The 17,027-nt window shown below is 37.6% G+C and overlaps 1 protein-coding gene across 3 annotated transcripts in view; it reads left to right on the plus strand.

Moving 5' to 3' along the window:
* The window catches only part of CTNNA1 (catenin alpha 1), a 176,781-nt gene that overhangs the window by 95,242 nt on the left and 64,512 nt on the right, over positions 1–17,027 (plus strand). The gene's annotated exons all lie outside the window — the stretch shown is intronic.

Below are 17,027 nucleotides of genomic sequence, written 5' to 3' on the forward strand. Positions count from 1 at the left end.
TTTCCTTTTAAAAATATTTTCCTAGGAGTGCATGGGTGGCTCAGTCGGTTGGGCGTCCGACTTCAGCTCAGGTCATGATCTCACAGTCCGTGGATTTGAGCCCCGTGTCGGTCTCTGTGCTGACAGCTCAAAGCCTGGAGCCTGCTTCGGATTCTGTGACGCCTTCTCTCTCTGCCCTTCTGCCTCTCACGCTCTGTCTCTCTCTGTCTCTCTCAAAAATAAACATTAATTTCATATATTGCAAAAAAAAATTAAATAAACATTAGAAAAACATTAAAAATATAAAATAAAAATATTTTCCTAAGTATTATATATTTTGCTGTTACAGCCACTGAATTTTATTCCACATCCCTCCCTTTTGGCCCAAACCTTCTGTATTCTTTTTTTAATTCTAAATAAGCTATTTCCTGTTTGTTTGTTTTTTTCCCCCCGTGTCTTTCTTAGATCTTTAAACTTAGAGGCCTCTGTTCCTGTTCTTTCTACTGTGGCATCAGCTCACACTCCCTTATTGGAGTGAAGTCTATAAACCTTAACTGCCTGGAATGTATTCATTGTGTCTTGTTTCATGTCTGAATTGTTTTTTACTCAAGTCAGATTGAGTGGCTTTAGGCTATATGTTCTGTTATTGACTGTTCTGTGTAATATTGAGGATACTTTTATTTAACAAAGAATCACTGCTAAAGATAGCATATTTTAGCTTATTATCTATATAGTCAATAGGTGTTTGCTGTCTTCTTTGAAATGTTTATTCCAAAATGTCAGTTCTTTTTACACTTTATAATTCATTACCTTTTCTCATCATAGATGGTTTAAAGTAGTCTTCATTCACTATAAAAACTTTGAAGGTTTTGTCATTCCACTATAGTCCCTTTCAGTTTTGCATATTTGACAGTTCCTTTGGTTTGTAACTACTACCCTGGCTTTTGTCCAGAAAACCTTCATTTGTTTTTTTCCTAACTTTGAGTGATGGTTTTGGAGCCTAAAATATGCGTATTAATGCTACAAAAAATTAAAAACAAAACACACCCTGTCTAATAAATACCTTTTGGCTGACTGATAGTAGTTTCTCCTTACTAATATTGGCCCTTAAACTTTAGCCATGCACAGAGTTTTCACATTCATTTTAGGGATATTGAATGTTTCCTAAAGCCATATGGTAAAAATTGGTATGCTGTGCTCTGGGATGAAAGAAGACTGTTCAATAAATAAACAAACAGGGGTGCCTGGGAGTCTTGATCTCTGCTCAGGGTCATGCTCTCAGGGTTGTGAGTTCAAGCTCTGCTTTGGGCTCTGCCCTGGGTGTAGAGCCTGCTTAAGATACTGTCTCTCCCTCTGCCCTTCTTTCCTGCTTGTGCTTTCTCTCTCTTTCTCTCTCTCTCTCTAAATAAACAAACACAGAAAGTACTCTTTCTCTTATGCCAGTAGAAAACGTGTAATGTTACCATTGATACATGCTTAGAAAGTTCAGATTCCAGAAGGTTCACAGAATGTTCTGTCCAGAGCATGTGATGGATAATCAGCAGAGGAGAGCCCATAATCCCTTTTTTGTTTTCTTTATTGGGCTTATATCTCTTTGAGCCTCTTTTCCTGCTCTGCTGTTCACTATTGTGCCTGATCTCTGACCCCAGAGCTTCTGGGGCCCTTGGCCATACATCATCCAGAGGTTATCCAGTTGATTATGGCAGCTGGTCATCATGGGAGGTGATGCTATATTTCTTGTGGGTAGAGATGGACCATGATCACATCATTGAGGAGATGGATGATTTCTTCTTCTAAACAGGACAGATATTCAGTATATGTATATCTGTTTAACATGGGTGCTCCCCAATCATTAGTGCTCCAGTGCTGGAACAGGATTCTAGAGAACACTTCTGGGCCATTAACCTTTTGAGTAATGGAGTGTGTGTGTGTGTGTGTGTGTGTGTGTGTGTGTGTGTGTGTGTGTGTAAAGGTTTCTAATATTTCGGTAGTTTTACATTTTTTTTTTTTTTACATTTATTGATTTTTGAGAGACCGAGTGAGACAGAGCACAAGCCAGGGAGGGCAGAGAGAGAAGGAGACACAGAATCTGAAGCAGGCTCCAGGCTCTGAGCGAGCTGTCGGCACAGAGCCTGACTTGGGGCTCAAACCCACGAACCTCAAGATCATGACCTGAGCCGAAGTCAGATGCTCAGCTGACTGAGCCACCCAGGTGCCCCATTATTTCAGTAATTTTAATAGTGCCTCAGTGTATTCCTGTGAATATGCACCTTGCCTGTGAGGTTGTGGGTCAGTAGCCAAATCCCCTCAGCCCAGATCAACATTTCCTGCTTCCATGCTCAGCCTAGCTCAGGTAGGTACTTTCTTTCACCTTTTTCTCAGGTGGTGTTCCAGGACAATGATTCTATCCTCTTCTTCACTGTATATCTTTTTTTTTCTATTAGCTTCATTCTTTCATTTTCTGCTGTTTTTCTTTTTTGCATGGTTGTCATTTACTTTCTAAGATCCAGTGAATCTGATGATTACTATAGTTCACTTATAGTTCCTTCTTAAAGTGTATATTGCCTTTTAAAATATTATAATCGTAAGAAATCAGACTTCGCTTTTAACAGTGAAACTACATGATACAAAAATGTATAAATGCAGAGGTAATCTTTTTAAATATTTTATACACACTAATTTTCTCTCTTTTTTTAATTATTCTGAGAGAAAGAGAGAGAAAGAACCAGCAGGGAAGGGGCAGAGAGAGAGGGGGACAGAGGATCCGAAGCGGGCTCCATGTTGACAGCAGAGAGCCCGATGTGGGGCTCGAACCCATGAACCATGAGATCATGATCTGAATCAAAGTCAGATGCTTAACCTACTGATCCACCCAGGCGCTCCTCTTTTTAATGTTTGTTTATTTTTGAGAGAGAGAGCGTGAGTGCGCGGAAGTGGGGTCAGGGGCAGAAAGGGGGACAGAGGATCCCAAGTGGACTCTGTGCTGATAGCAGAGAGCCTGATGTGGGGCTCAAACTCATGAACCAGGAGATATGACCTGAGCTGAAATTGGACACTCAACCAACGGAGACACTCAGGTGTCTCCCCTACTCCCCCCACAGAGCTTTTCCTTAAATGGGAACTATATACCTGTGGTGGCTCCTCTTAACTCCCCTTTTTCCTCTCACATCCTTCCTTCCACTCAGATTTCTCCCCCATCCTACATCTTTCTCTCACACAGAACCAGTGTTAGCAATCTGGTGTGATTATCTCCATACCTTTCTTTGCTTATGTAATAGATGTCCATTTTCCACACCCCCAACCCCCAGTCTAGATTTTTTTTTTTTTTTTTTGCATAGGTATTTACTTGTTCAAAGTTGAGATCATTGTTTATAAACTGCTGTGTTACTGTTCAGTAATACCTCATGGAAATCCTTTCAGTTCTTCTGGTTTACCTCTAATTTATTCTTTTAATTGCTGAGTAATATTTCATGGTATGGATAGACCATAAATCATTTGACAACATCCCTCTTCTTGTGAGCATTTGGTTAAATTTTTTAAAGCACCATGAACAGTGTTGCAGTGCTTTGTGTTTGCTGCTTTACTTCTATGAAATAAATTGATTTGCTGGGTTTCATGGTGTATATATATATATATATATATATATATATATATTTTTTTTTTTTTTTTTTTTAATGAATGCTGGTGGATTATTTTTTTTCTTTTTCTTGTTTTTTTTTTTTTTTAATGTTTATTTATTTTTGAGACAGAGAGAGAGAGAGCATGAACAGGGGAGGGTCAGAGAAAGAGGGAGACACAGAATCTGAAACAGGCTCCAGGCTCTGAGCTTGTCAGCACAGAGCCCGATGCGGGGCTCGAACCCATGGACCGCGAGATTATGACCTGAGCCGAAGTCAGACGCCTAACCGACTGAGCCACCCAGGAAGCCCTGGTGGATTATTTTCTAAAACCTAAACTATTTGCAGGTCTACCACCAATGTATGAAAATAGCCTTTTCTTCACATCCTTTAATAGTAGGTGTTGTTTTAACATTTCTAATTTCATGAAGTCAAAGCTCACTATTACTTTAATTTACATTTCCCTGACCACTTTTGGATTGAAATAGTCTTTTTATATACTTTTAGGTCATTAGATTTGCTTTTCTCTGAATTGCCTGTTGGTATCCTGTGCTCATTTTTCAAATGACTTCTGTGTCTTTTTCTTTGCTAAAGTTATTTGTATATTATGGGTATTAACTTAATTTCTCCCCATCTGCATTGTGTGTATTTTAAAAAATCTGTCATTTGTCTTTTGCTGTTGCATATGGCTTTCTTCTCTTTTTTTTCTTTTCACCATATCAGAGTTTTGTTTTTATTTTCATTTATGGGTGTTTATTTTTTGTTTTATGTCTAGATGAGTTTGTAGGGTACAGATGCCTTCCCTACCTTATATTATTTAAACACACACACACACACACACACACACACACACACACACACACACCCCTTTGTGTCACTTAGGGTTCAGTCACAGAAGTAGAGCGACTATGAGAGGAATATATTATAGGGATTTGACATTATGCAATCATTGGAGCAGATTAAATAGTCTGTGTAAGGCTTTGCTTGTGTATCTGGTGCTGGAGCCAGAAGTGAGCAGGCATGCTGTCAGTAAGAAAAGGTGGTACATGTGAAACAGGGTCACTGGAACATGAGCTAGGCTCCATGAAGGACAGCCTGGAATTAATATTGGCTTCTTGCTACATCTTTGCTTCCAACTCTTGATGATAGAGCTTTCTTGAATAAGATGGTTCCCTTTATCACAGATCTAGAAGTCAAAAAAAGCTGAAGGAGAAAATCCTGTAGAAGTTGTGGTTTTGATTGTTGCCCCATGCTAACAAAATGAGTCAGCAGAAAAGCTGTAATGTATAGGACCTACATTAGTGCCTTGTACCTGCACCAATCTTACCAGCATTAAACAAATGGTTGCTGTTTCATTTCTGCCTTCCAAATCTCATGCAAGGATGTCTTATGTGGTCCAGGCTAAGGCAGAATTATGTAAGGAAGGGACTTCTGGGAAATGTAGTTCCAGATTAGCTAAATTGGCACAGTACAAATAATGTCATAATCTTTCATATGCCTGGTATGAATTAAGTACTTCAACTTAATACTCCAATTGGATAGTGACTTATGTTTTATGCTATTTATTAAATAAACTGTCTTTTTTCCCCTAGTGAATTGGAATACTACTTTGTCACATACTCAGTTACACTAACAAATAGGTACTTTAGTTTAAATTGAGAAATTGGTCTAAACTTAGTTGTGTTTCAGCATTAAAAGATTTTATTTTTCGGTCTTTGAAATACTTACAGGTAAATGATCAAACTTTTCCTCCATTTACTAACTATGTGCTCAATTAGTTTTTTTAGGTGAGAAATTACAGTAATAGCTACTGCTTGAGATTTAAAGCCTTCATTAATGGTTACTCTTCTTTTTTTGTTGGTTTTAAGTAGACTTTATGCCCAACTTGGAGCCCAGCACAGTGCTTGAACTCATGACCCTGAGATCAAGGCCTGACCTGAGACCAAGAGTCAGATGCTCAACCAACTGAGCCACGCAGGCACCCCCTAGAAGAGAAATCTTCATTCCATATTTGTGTAACACACCTTTATAGCAAAGGCATATTTCCAGTTCTTGCTTAAGAATGGAACAAAAATATCCAAAAGGAATATGCTGTGGCTACGCGTATATATGAAACACATGCAGAAATAGTACAAAAAAAGGAGAAAGGGCTGTTTCACCCTGGTTCTGGGAAATAATTTTCACATTTGAAATAGAGTTTCATATAAACTGACATACCATAAATACAAACCCCTTTGTAAAAGTTTCATGGTTGAGTATAGGCTAGTAATTAATTGTCTGCCTTTGTGCTTTTAGGCTTTATAAAAATTCTTTTCACACAGGCCATTTTAATTGTTTACGATCAAAATTCATTTGACCTGGATGTATAGTGCCAGACTCCCAGTCAGGGGGCTAATTTAGTGATGGTTTTCAGAGCCTTTCCTTCTATACCAAAATATGGTAAACCTGCCTTTCATTTCTCACTGACATCACATCTGCAGGATTTTTATACTTGTAAATAGTTTTAAGAATATTTATTTTGTTTTTATTTTTACCCACATATGCAAAATTTGTGTGGATATCTGCAGTTTATTTATAGATAGACAAGTTTCCGAATGCAAGCATTGAATGTGACTCTGCACATATTCAAGTGAGAGGTTCTTTTTCTAATCAAGTAAAAATGGCTGGTATAAGACTCGAATTTAGGGGGAGGAGCCAAAGTTAAAAAAGAAAATCTTTGACAAGAAATGAGCTAAATAATGACTTTGTAAAATAAATAGAGGCTGTTTTGTCTTGACATAGAGTCTTTTTGCTTCCATTTTCCCTCCAACTGAACACATGTGCTTGTGTCTATACACACACTCTCATACATAGACATAAGTGAGAAATGTAATTGCTTGAGAGCTCCCAAGTAAGGAAAGACAATGAAAGGATGAGTGAGTGGGCTGCTGAGCACCACTGGAGAGAAGCCTAAGTGGAAGAGAAGAGAAAGAAAGAACGTTTTGACAAACCCCTCCTACTGCAGTAGTGTGAAATGTAGATATTTCGGGGGTACAGTGAAAATAGAGTAAATGATTTTAATGGAAGAATTGATTTGACCCACTACATCCCTCTATTAGGAAAAAAGAACCCTCTGAACCTTTCTGTAGAATTTTTTCCAGTTTTCTTGTTTGTTTTTGTCTAATTTATTGCATGTCATCTTACTCTTCCTTATACTGTATAGACACTAATCATTAAAAGAAGTAGTGACTTTTTAATAATGTCTTCCTATATGGAACAGGATTTCTTACCCTGTGGGACATAAACTGAGTGATTTCTCCACAGGACTGGCATTACATTTTCACTGATCCTCAGAGAGTTTTGAGTACCAGTTGTAACCCTTGACATACTTTCATTTTCGTAGAGAAAAAACATTGGGGTTTAGAATATGAAGACCAAAACTGGTCCCTACAAAGAACATACCTAGGCCTAGTTTTTTCACCTTTATTTTCAATCAAGCAGGCTAACAGGGCAGCTCCTATATATATATATATATATATATATATATATATATATATATATATATATATATATATATATATATATAGTTCTCGTATATAAGTATTATTGTGGATACAGGAAATTGCAAATCTACCAGTGGATACCTTTTTAATACCAGCGACAGATCTAACATTTACTGGGTAAAACATTTTTTTCTGTCTCCTAAATTATGTACATTGTTGAGTTTTTATCTTTCTTTCTCTCTCTCTCTCTCTCTCTCTCTCTCTCTCTCTCTCTCTCTCTCTCTCTCTCTTAGCTTAGAATGCTGTTTTACCAGTGGTTATTAGTTGTGGATACTTCCCTAGAGGTATGTGGAGGACCCACACTTCATACAGTGTTTGGTGGATGAGACAGGGTCTCCACTCTGTCACTCTTAGCAAAGAGGACAGCATGTCCCTTTTCTTATAAGAAGGAAGAGTTGGGGAAAAAGTAACAAGAGTTGATTTTCGGTAGGTTCTCCCCATTTGGGTTTTCCCCTACTTCCATTAATTCAAAATTAATCTAGAATTGTTAAGTTTTGGAAAAAGTCTGGATATCTGATAATTTTCATGGTTTGACTAAGTGGCGAAATTTATTAGCTAGTCTTGATTGTAATGAAAATGGAGAAAAAAAGAAATGTCTGTTCTTATTTGAGACATTGAAGAGTTTTCATAGTTGTGATTTGTGAAAGGGTATTTCTAAAGAAGGAGAAAGTATTTGATTATGGGGAGGGAACTAAAGATTACGATAGAGTTAAATTTGAGTAGGGAATGAAGGGATTCTGAAATACTGAAACTTGTTTATTGTGAAGTGTAACCCTTAAGATGTCATGTTTCATCTTCAATTTCTGTTATTAAGATGGGAGGTAGATGATGGTTTGGGCTTTTATTAAGATTGTATTGGCAGCCATGCCACATGGTTTTTAACAAAAACAGCAGTTCCACTGAGGTTTCTAACAGTGAAGCCATTAACGAACTTCTTATATATGAAAGTAACAAATTAAACCTTATAATAAGATTCTATTGTAGTATGTGAGGGAGTAAAATTAACAGGTTGTCACTACACTGTGCTCCTGCATTTCTTTTTAATATTTGCACCACATTGGGGAGTCAGAAATTATTGTTCTAAAAGTTTAAAACTTTATCTTGTAAAAATGTTATCATTATATGATTAAGAGTGGAGAAAGGGGTAGGTTTTACTAGACTGAATGGGACCCTAGTAAGAGCTTTGCTTCATATTTTTCAAGGTGGGAACCAGTCCTGCCTTTTCTGTGCCTAATTCATAAGAGGAAGTTGTTATTGACCCTGGCCAGCGGGGGGTGGGGGGAAAGCTGCAAAATGAAAACATGGAGCAACTATGTATGTTTTTAGAAAATTGTTGTAGATTGGAGATGTATAGTGAGATTTAACATGGCAACTTGGACACTCTTTTTTATTGCATCCTGGTGAATGAACGATTTCTTACATATTTTTCCCTTATACCCTAATCTTCTACCCATTTCTCTTGAACAGGGCTCTTGTAGAGAGCCATTTGTTCTTTCTTTCTCAGCTGACTGCTGGTTCTTACCTTTGCCTGTCCTTTAAATAAATCTCTTTCCCTTATCCTTCTTCCTTAGCAGCCATTTCTGATAGTCGAAATTCTGGGTTTTGTCTTTCTCAGCAAAGCAAGAAAAATTGCCAGAATATGGTTTTTTTCTAAATCATTGCTTTGATCATCATATCACAGCCATCTCCAGAGATCTGGAATGGCTGCTCTTGCTGACCACGTTAAATCTACACACCCTTTCTGGTCCCAGAGTCCCTTTGTCACTTGGCTCATTTTAGCTGCACTTACTGGTAGCATCTGTCACATGGGTGGTTCTGGCTGCCCTTATACCCAGTGTATTGAAATCTTGCTGGTACTTTTTGAAGCAAGGTTAAAGCTCTTTCTCTTTAACATTCTTGAGTGCCTCCCTGTTCTCTGAGTATTAGTAATCTAAGTAGGACTGTCCAATTCACATTTTTGGGCTGATTTCTCTTTTATTAGTTTTTAATGAGTATTGTTTTATCTCATATAGTAGGAGTTGAAGTAGTACTTGTTGAATAATTTAAAAATGTTTAGTCGTCATCATAGTCATCATCATAACACACTTTAGCACTTACCGTGTGCCAGAAAGTGTTCCAAGTGTTTTATGTGTAGTCCCATTTAATCTTCAGAGCATGAGTTTTGTACTGTTAAGGCTTAAATGGCTCAGGGTGTCACAGGTACTAAAGTGGATGTACTATATTTTGAACCTAGTCTGGCTCCATAGTCTAAGCTCTTAACTGTAGGTCTCATTGAAAGGAATAGTACATTAGATTGTCAATACTATAAACTACAATTGTAGTTATATTTTTCCTTTCCCCCTAACATTTTATTAAGGAGATTTTCATACATACAGAGAAGCTGGAAGAAATATACAATGAACACCCAGATATATATATACATACCTATTTCCTAGATTTTGTGGTTAACATTTTGTTAGATGCTTTATCACATATTTATATCCCTGTATCATCTTATTGTTTGGATGCATTTAAAAGTCAGTTGCAGACACTTGTATACTTCACCTCTAAACAGTGCAGCATGCATACATATCATTAACTGGAGTTCGGTTTTTTTATGAAAATGTACACAGTGAAATGTACAGATTTTAAGTGTACTGTTTGATGAGTTTTGATCAACACACACACTTTGTAATCCATACCACTGTCAAAGATAGATAAGACTAGACTGTTAACCTTTTTGCCGAATATTTGACTATTCCAAGTACATGAGCTGTACATATGCCCCCCAAATTGAACCTGCTTTTCTGATTGTCCCATGATCTTTCATTGGTCCTTTAGTTGATTACACTGACCTCATTGAGGGCAGGTCCATCTTTAGTACCTGCTTGGTATAGAGAATATACTCAGATGTTCTGTGAGTGATGGACTTGTTATATAGTAATCATTTTTCCTAAAGCAGTGTATGTGCAGACCTTTAATTGGCAACAGTTTATTTGATAGGTAATGTTTTAAGATCATTTTCCTGAATTAATCTGACCTTATTCTCATTAATTTTCCAATAGAACATGCTTTGTTCAAGTGGCTTTGATGTTGAGGGGCTCTTGCCCTTGAAACTCATCCTTTTGTTGTTGTAGTTGTTGTTGACTGCCATTTGGTAGATACTGTGTAAATTCCACAGACTCCTGTAGGAAGAAAGTGTGTTTCTGTAGGTCTCTTCTCCACCTACACTCATTCCCTTGGTAATCTCATTGAATCTTGTGACTTTAAATACCTGTGTTTACTGATGATGACTTCAAAATTTACATTTCTAGATCTCTACCCTGAACTTGTCGTCTCTACTTGAATGGCTAATAAACATTTCGATTTTAACATGTCAAAAAATTAATAAATCTTTCCCAGGTTTCCCCTTCCCAAATTGTGTCATACATAATGGTCTCAATTCCATTTGATATCAAGACTTGGAATTCAATTAGCGTAAATGCTAGTTGATATCGTAATAAAGCGGGTAGCCTTTCATAGTTTTTATTTCATTCCGAGGCCATACCTCCTTTAATTTAAACCCAGTGGTGTGTATGTTTAAAAATTGACATAAAATATTTAAAAGGTGAGCTCCTCAAAATATTGTTTATATGTTTTGGGAGACTAGTAGATTTGTGTTTTTTACAGAAATATGTTTAATAGTTTTTGTAATTTATGATGATGCATTTGGTGGGGATGTCAACTAGCTAGACTTCACGTAAAGTCTTTATGGTTGTTCAGTTCTTCCCATTTGATCTGTAATTCATATCACATCTAATTCTAAGCACAAAACGGGTGATATCACTTATGCACTGTGGTGTTTTTTGACACTTCAGGAATGCTGCTTTAAAACAGAGAGAATTCCTGACCACCTGCTGTTAGGTTTTCATGGAGAGTAATAGATAAATGTTAGACTGGCAGTTTTAACACAATAGCAAAATGGGGTCTCATTGTTGGAAGTTGACGGCAAGTGTCAGAGAGCAGTTTTTCACATATTGGCCTGAAGGGATTGTCAGGATAGAAGAGGGAGATGGTGATGTAGCGCTGTTTGAGATGCCTAGAAGAGTGTGCCTAAGATTGGTAAATTCTTTTCCCTTTCTTTTTCACTGCCATTATTTTTTTTTCCTGGTGAATTTCCAGGGAAAATTAGGGAGGTTGATCAGAGAGAAATAGCACTTCATGGTCACTTCTCAACAGAGTTCTTAGTGTCTGCCATATGCAGCAGTCCTGCCTAGTAGTGTTAATCAGGGCCTGGTGGTCATGTTTTCTTTCCTCTTGGGAACAAAACCTGTCAGAAAATACTTTCACATGAAAGATCAATGTTTTTGTGTCCAGTTCTATGGAATCCTGACAAAACTGGTATAAAATTTTAGAGGATAGATGAGGGAAGTAAGGATTACAGTCTGTCCTTACCCCAAGAATTGTATATTTCCAGGGGCGCCTGGGTGGCTCAGTCGGTTAAGCGGCCGACTTCGGCTCAGGTCATGATTTCACGGTCCGTGAGTTCAAGTCCCGCGTCGGGCTCTGTGCTGACGGCTCAGAGCCTGGAGCCTGTTTCAGATTCTGTGTCTCCCTCTCTCTGACCCTCCCCCGTTCATGCTCTGTCTCTCTCTGTCTCAAAAATAAACGTTAAAGAAAAAAATTAAAAAAAAAAAAGAATTGTATATTTCTGAAATTTTCACAACCATGTCCTCCCGTATACCCATGTCCTCTTTGCCTCAAGGCACATTCCTCACTCTAAAATAAAAAACCAGGAGAATAACTATTCATATTAATGATGTGAAAGGTCTTGGGGATTTTATTTGATCAGAGAGCTTGAGTGAATGCTAATTATTAAAGCAAAAAGGGTACTGTTCTTAAATGGCTGGTGTTTCTGACCTTTTGAAAGTAAAAACAAAGTGAATAAACTATTTGATATTTGAATTTGTACAAAGGGAAAGGTAGACTGTGAAGACAATGTGGATGAGGGATTGTGTTTCTAATGGTGTCTCCCAAATTATGTGGATCATTTTGCATCTGATAGTTACTTAGTTTTGTGGAGTCAAGGAGCATCTTTAAAATTACAGATATTTTTTATAACGTTGGTGCTCAGCATTGGATATACTATAACTGAATGGTCTCTGCTCAGTAAGGTGGTTTTCCTTGGAATTTTGGGAGCTGTGAGGAGAAGCAGGTATCTGAAAAGCTTGTATATGTGGTGGTAAGTGAGGATCTAAGAGCAAGCCCAGTATCAAGAGATGTGAGAAAATGGAGAAAAGTTGTGGAGGATGGAGGAGATAAAGTGATCTTCCTTGTTGGATAAACTGGATCATGATCTTAGAAAGACAATCCATGAAAAAAGTTCTTTGTCTTAAAAAATTGGAGCCATAAGGTCTGCAGTTTCTGAAAAAGACTGAATGTATTCATTCAGACGGGTTAATTCTGAGCAAGCTTTATATTTAATATTTTGGTAATATGGGGGATCAGCAGTAATCACGAAACATACCTTTCTGTGTGCATTGAACTCAGGTTATCTTTGTGTTTAAAAAAAATTTTTTTAATGTTCTATATTTTTGAGAGAGAGACAGAGTATGAGGAGGGGAGGGGCAAAGAGAAAGAGAGACACATAATGTGAAGCAGGCTCCAGGGTCTGAGCTGTCAGCACAGAGCCCAACACCGGGGCTCAAACTCCCAAACCACAAGATCATGACTTGAACTGAAGTTGTACACTTAACTGACTGAGCCACCCAGGCACCCCTCTTTGTGTTTTTAAATTCTCATACCTCTCCTCATATCAGTAATTCTGGCAAATCTGCCTAGGAACCAAATCTGCCATAATTGGTTGGGCTACTTCCTAGATCAGATGTGGTAGACTTGAAGTACATTTTCTTCTAAGCAAAAGAAATAAACATAATAGTGATCCTTCATTCTTAGCTGTGTATTTTGTCCTAAAATAAAATAGAAGCTGAGATATCATTGGGATTATTTCTTATTTCTTTTGAAAAATCGTATCTGTTTATAATAATGAATAAATAGTAGAGTTGTCTTATATAGTTTTATTGAACAAGGGAAAGAGATTATCACTGGATTTTGAGTGACTACCTTAGACAGAAGGAATTTTGGAATTAGGGAATCTATCTTTTGAAATTTAGCCTTGATTCATAAAGCCAAACCAGAGTATTGTCATACATGATATTACAATACATTTTATAAAGCACATTACTTGACTGTGGGATAATGTGGTCAATTTTTATATCAATTCTAGATATGAAATGTGTATGTAGGCTATTGACTTATTAAAAGTTGTCGCTAATCTTCATTTTAGATACGATATATTAATTTAGTGAGTTAAGTAAGACTAGAAAGTAAGGAGTTTCTTGGAGTAACACAGAAGTCGGATATGTTTTTATATGATTATATTCTCTGCTTGATGGATCTGTGGCATCGAGTTCTCCACATATGACTATTAAAATAGGAAGCATTTATTTAACTTTTATTCTGTTCCAGCCTGTTCTCAGTATTTTACATGGATTAAATTCCCCTTTGGTTGTTACTACTATTAATTCCATGGTAGGGATGAGAGGCCTAAGGCATAGTGAGGTTAAAGGACTTGTCCAGGGTCACAGGCCCAAGTGTGGAGGCTCTTAATCAGTGTGCTCTTTACTCCTGTTGAAATCTAGGTAGTTGTTCTAATAATGTACAGACTGAGTTAAATTTTAAAGGGACAGTTAATTTTCTGACAGCTATCAGACCAGTGAATGGTTTATCTTTTTAAATCTGTTCTTTCTTAGAAAATTTTGGTTAACATCTTAGAGACATCTTATCCAAGTAGAACATTTATGATTATCATTGGCACAACTAGAGATGATGCATGAAATGTATTTCTTTCATGATGTGGTAGAAGAATTTTAAATTTTACATTGTACTCCTCATCTATAAGTCTTATAATGGAGCATATACTTACTGGGTGTCCCTTAGGTAATGGAACACTGTAGTTTGGATCCTAGGGATTTGATAAGGAGGGAACGTGAACTATTCTCCCAAGTAGGTGCATGTTCGATCTTGCTGACTTTATAGGCACTATGCTTATGTAGACTTCCTTACCCTTAGCTTTTTCAAGGGTTGACAAGCTTGCCTGTTCTTCAGAACCTCTTTGGAGATACTGTCTGACATTTTTCCTTATTGATACTACAGCTGGTTCTATTTTATAAGTAATTAACAGGGTTTTGCATGTAAGTGTCTCTCCCCTCAAATAAAGTAGTGTGCTCCTTTTATCAGATGAAAGCTTTTGGTTTTGCTCTTTGCCTTAGCCACCAGGATGATCAAGGCCAAAGTAGTGTAACTCAGGGGCACCTGGGTGGCTCAGTGGGTTGAGTGTCTGACTTTGGCTCAGGTCATGATCTCACTGTTTGTGAGTTCTAGCCCCACATCAGGCTCTGTGCTGACAGCCTGGAGCCTGCTTCGGATTCTGTGTTTCCCTCTCTTTCTGTTCCTCCCCACCTTGCACTCTGTCTCTCTCTCAAAACTAAATAAAGATTAAAACAAAATTATATATAAAAAAACAACAAAGTAGTGTAACTCAAAAGAACTATTTCATTGCTCTACTAGGGCTTTTTTGTAAGTTACCAACACCCTTTAGAATCTGGGGAGATATTTAGACATACATACAATATTTGCATTATAATTACATTATATAATATATATATAATTATATAATTATATATATATTATATAATTATAATATATATTGTATAATATATATAATAATATATATAATATATTATAATTACATTATAATTACAAGAGGTTCTTGCATTCCGTGAAACATATCCTGGGCCGTTAGAATTAAGAATCGCTGCTTCTGATGTTTTCGCATCCTTATTTCAACCGTTTTGTACATAGGAGTGTATTTTCCTAAGTTTCCTTGACTTCATAGAATTAAGTTATATGTAAGTGATAAATAAATAGTTGTCAAAGGTTTAAAGTGCTGAGCAGTTTGCCTCTATGTGTTTGGCAGCTAGGCTATGGGAAATGTTTTAGTCTATCTCAAGAGGAGCTTTTTGCTTCTCATGATGATGAACATGTAGGCTAATATAAATGGCTGTAGAGTTTTTGTCTGATTTTTCAAAGAAGTAACCTAGAGGTTATTTAAATATATGTATATATAATACTATATATTTAAGTTATACACATATGTATATATGTGTGCACGTATATGTATATATATGTGCGTGCGTGCGTGTGTGTGTATTTTTTTTTTTTAATACAAATATGGAGCCTAACGATGGAGTTCTTGTTCTCTGGACACAATTTTGAAAGGATATTCAGTGAAGTTATGACATTTTTACATCTTTTTACCATGGTTCTTGGTAAAGGGGCTTGATGAAAGTTGTAAAAAGACTTTGGGTATTGTCTCTGAGACTACAGTTTTAAAATCTAGTTCTCAGGTGAGAGGAGAGTCTTCTCTCTTAGGGTGGTGGTAGAGTCATTGGCCCTGCCTTCAGGGTGATTGTTCGCAGATGCTCCTTTGTGTTGGGTTCCTGGTGGGAGGTCCTGAGTTGGAGGCCATGTGCTAGGCTTTACTCTTAAGCCTCCATGTATAAAGGGATGGTGTATGTTAAGTTTCCAAACTTTGCATGATAGGATGCCTCATGGTACTTTCCTTTGGAAATTTCTTCCTCTTTAGTGTGTCCTCTTTGGATAGAGGAAAGGAGGCTCAACATCTGTCTCTAAAGAGTGTTTCCAAAACTTTGGCTAGTGTGGAGGAACTCATGCTAAGGAGGAGAAATGTTAGGAATAGCTGTGATTTTTCACCTCTCTTTCCCTTGGCTCTTTGTGAAAGACAATTTGTAGTACATTCTGTCTAAGGGAGATTTGAGTACCCAGCTGGTTAGATATATTTAAAGAAAGGAAAAAAATCACTTGAAACAGACCTTGAAGAAATCTATTATAAATTTGAGTGGGAACCTGAGAATGCTGTGGCATACAGGCAAAACTAATTAAAATAACTGATAAAGAAATGAGATGTAGCTTTACAAGGGATTTTCAAGATTTAAATGTATGACAATTAGGTTAATAAGCTTTTTTAACTCCATTAAGTATAGGAATTCAGTCCTTTGTGCAGTTTGAAACCACTATCACCTGTGCCCTCTAGTGCATAGTGGATGAGTTTGACAATAAAATTTTGTGCTGTGGTTCCTTCCTGCCTCTGCCCTCGTTGCTGCTGAGATTCCTGGTGTGATCACTGTCCTAGCTTCTCTGGTTCTCTGATCCCCTCATCTCTGGATGAAAGGGGTGGCCTTATTTCTTCTTGCCTGTCTGATCCTACTGCACTGCTCTGGACCTGGAGAAGTAATAAGTGTATCCTGACAAGTATGGCAGCTCCTGGCAGTCAGTTCCTTGAGACCAGGGCCCTTTCTGCCCCCAGTGCTGCCCAGGCATAGCATCCTGTTCTGGGGGGTATTTATGCCAAGCAAGGGACACTAGTTGAAAATCTTGCCTTCCTTTTCCATATCCATATTTACTGAGCTGGTGTCTGGGATAGAATGGGTCATGTAGGGATCCTAGAGATCCCAGCATGGTCAACTCCTGTGGACATCCCTCCCAGGAGTGGTGTGCAAGGTGCTGCTGGGATCTGTCTCCCACCAGTGGACCCCCAAGGTAAAGGCCAAGTTGCCATTTGCTGGGTAGAGGCAACCTTTTTGAAGCTGCCCAGGCTGTGGTGTGGTAGCAGTCTACTTTTGGGGAGAATGGGAGATGGCAGCCAACCTTAGGCCCTGTGATTCTCAAGGATAGCTGTTTGTCTATTTGCTAAGGCTTGTGACAGAGTACCTTGTTAATGTGTAACTGTTAGGTATTGTCACGGTAGCTTTTTAACTAGGCCTCCCACTCTCCACCCCCCGACAATTCC

Source organism: Panthera tigris, chromosome A1 (genome assembly GCF_018350195.1).
Source record: "Panthera tigris isolate Pti1 chromosome A1, P.tigris_Pti1_mat1.1, whole genome shotgun sequence".
NCBI lineage: Eukaryota > Metazoa > Chordata > Mammalia > Carnivora > Felidae > Panthera > Panthera tigris.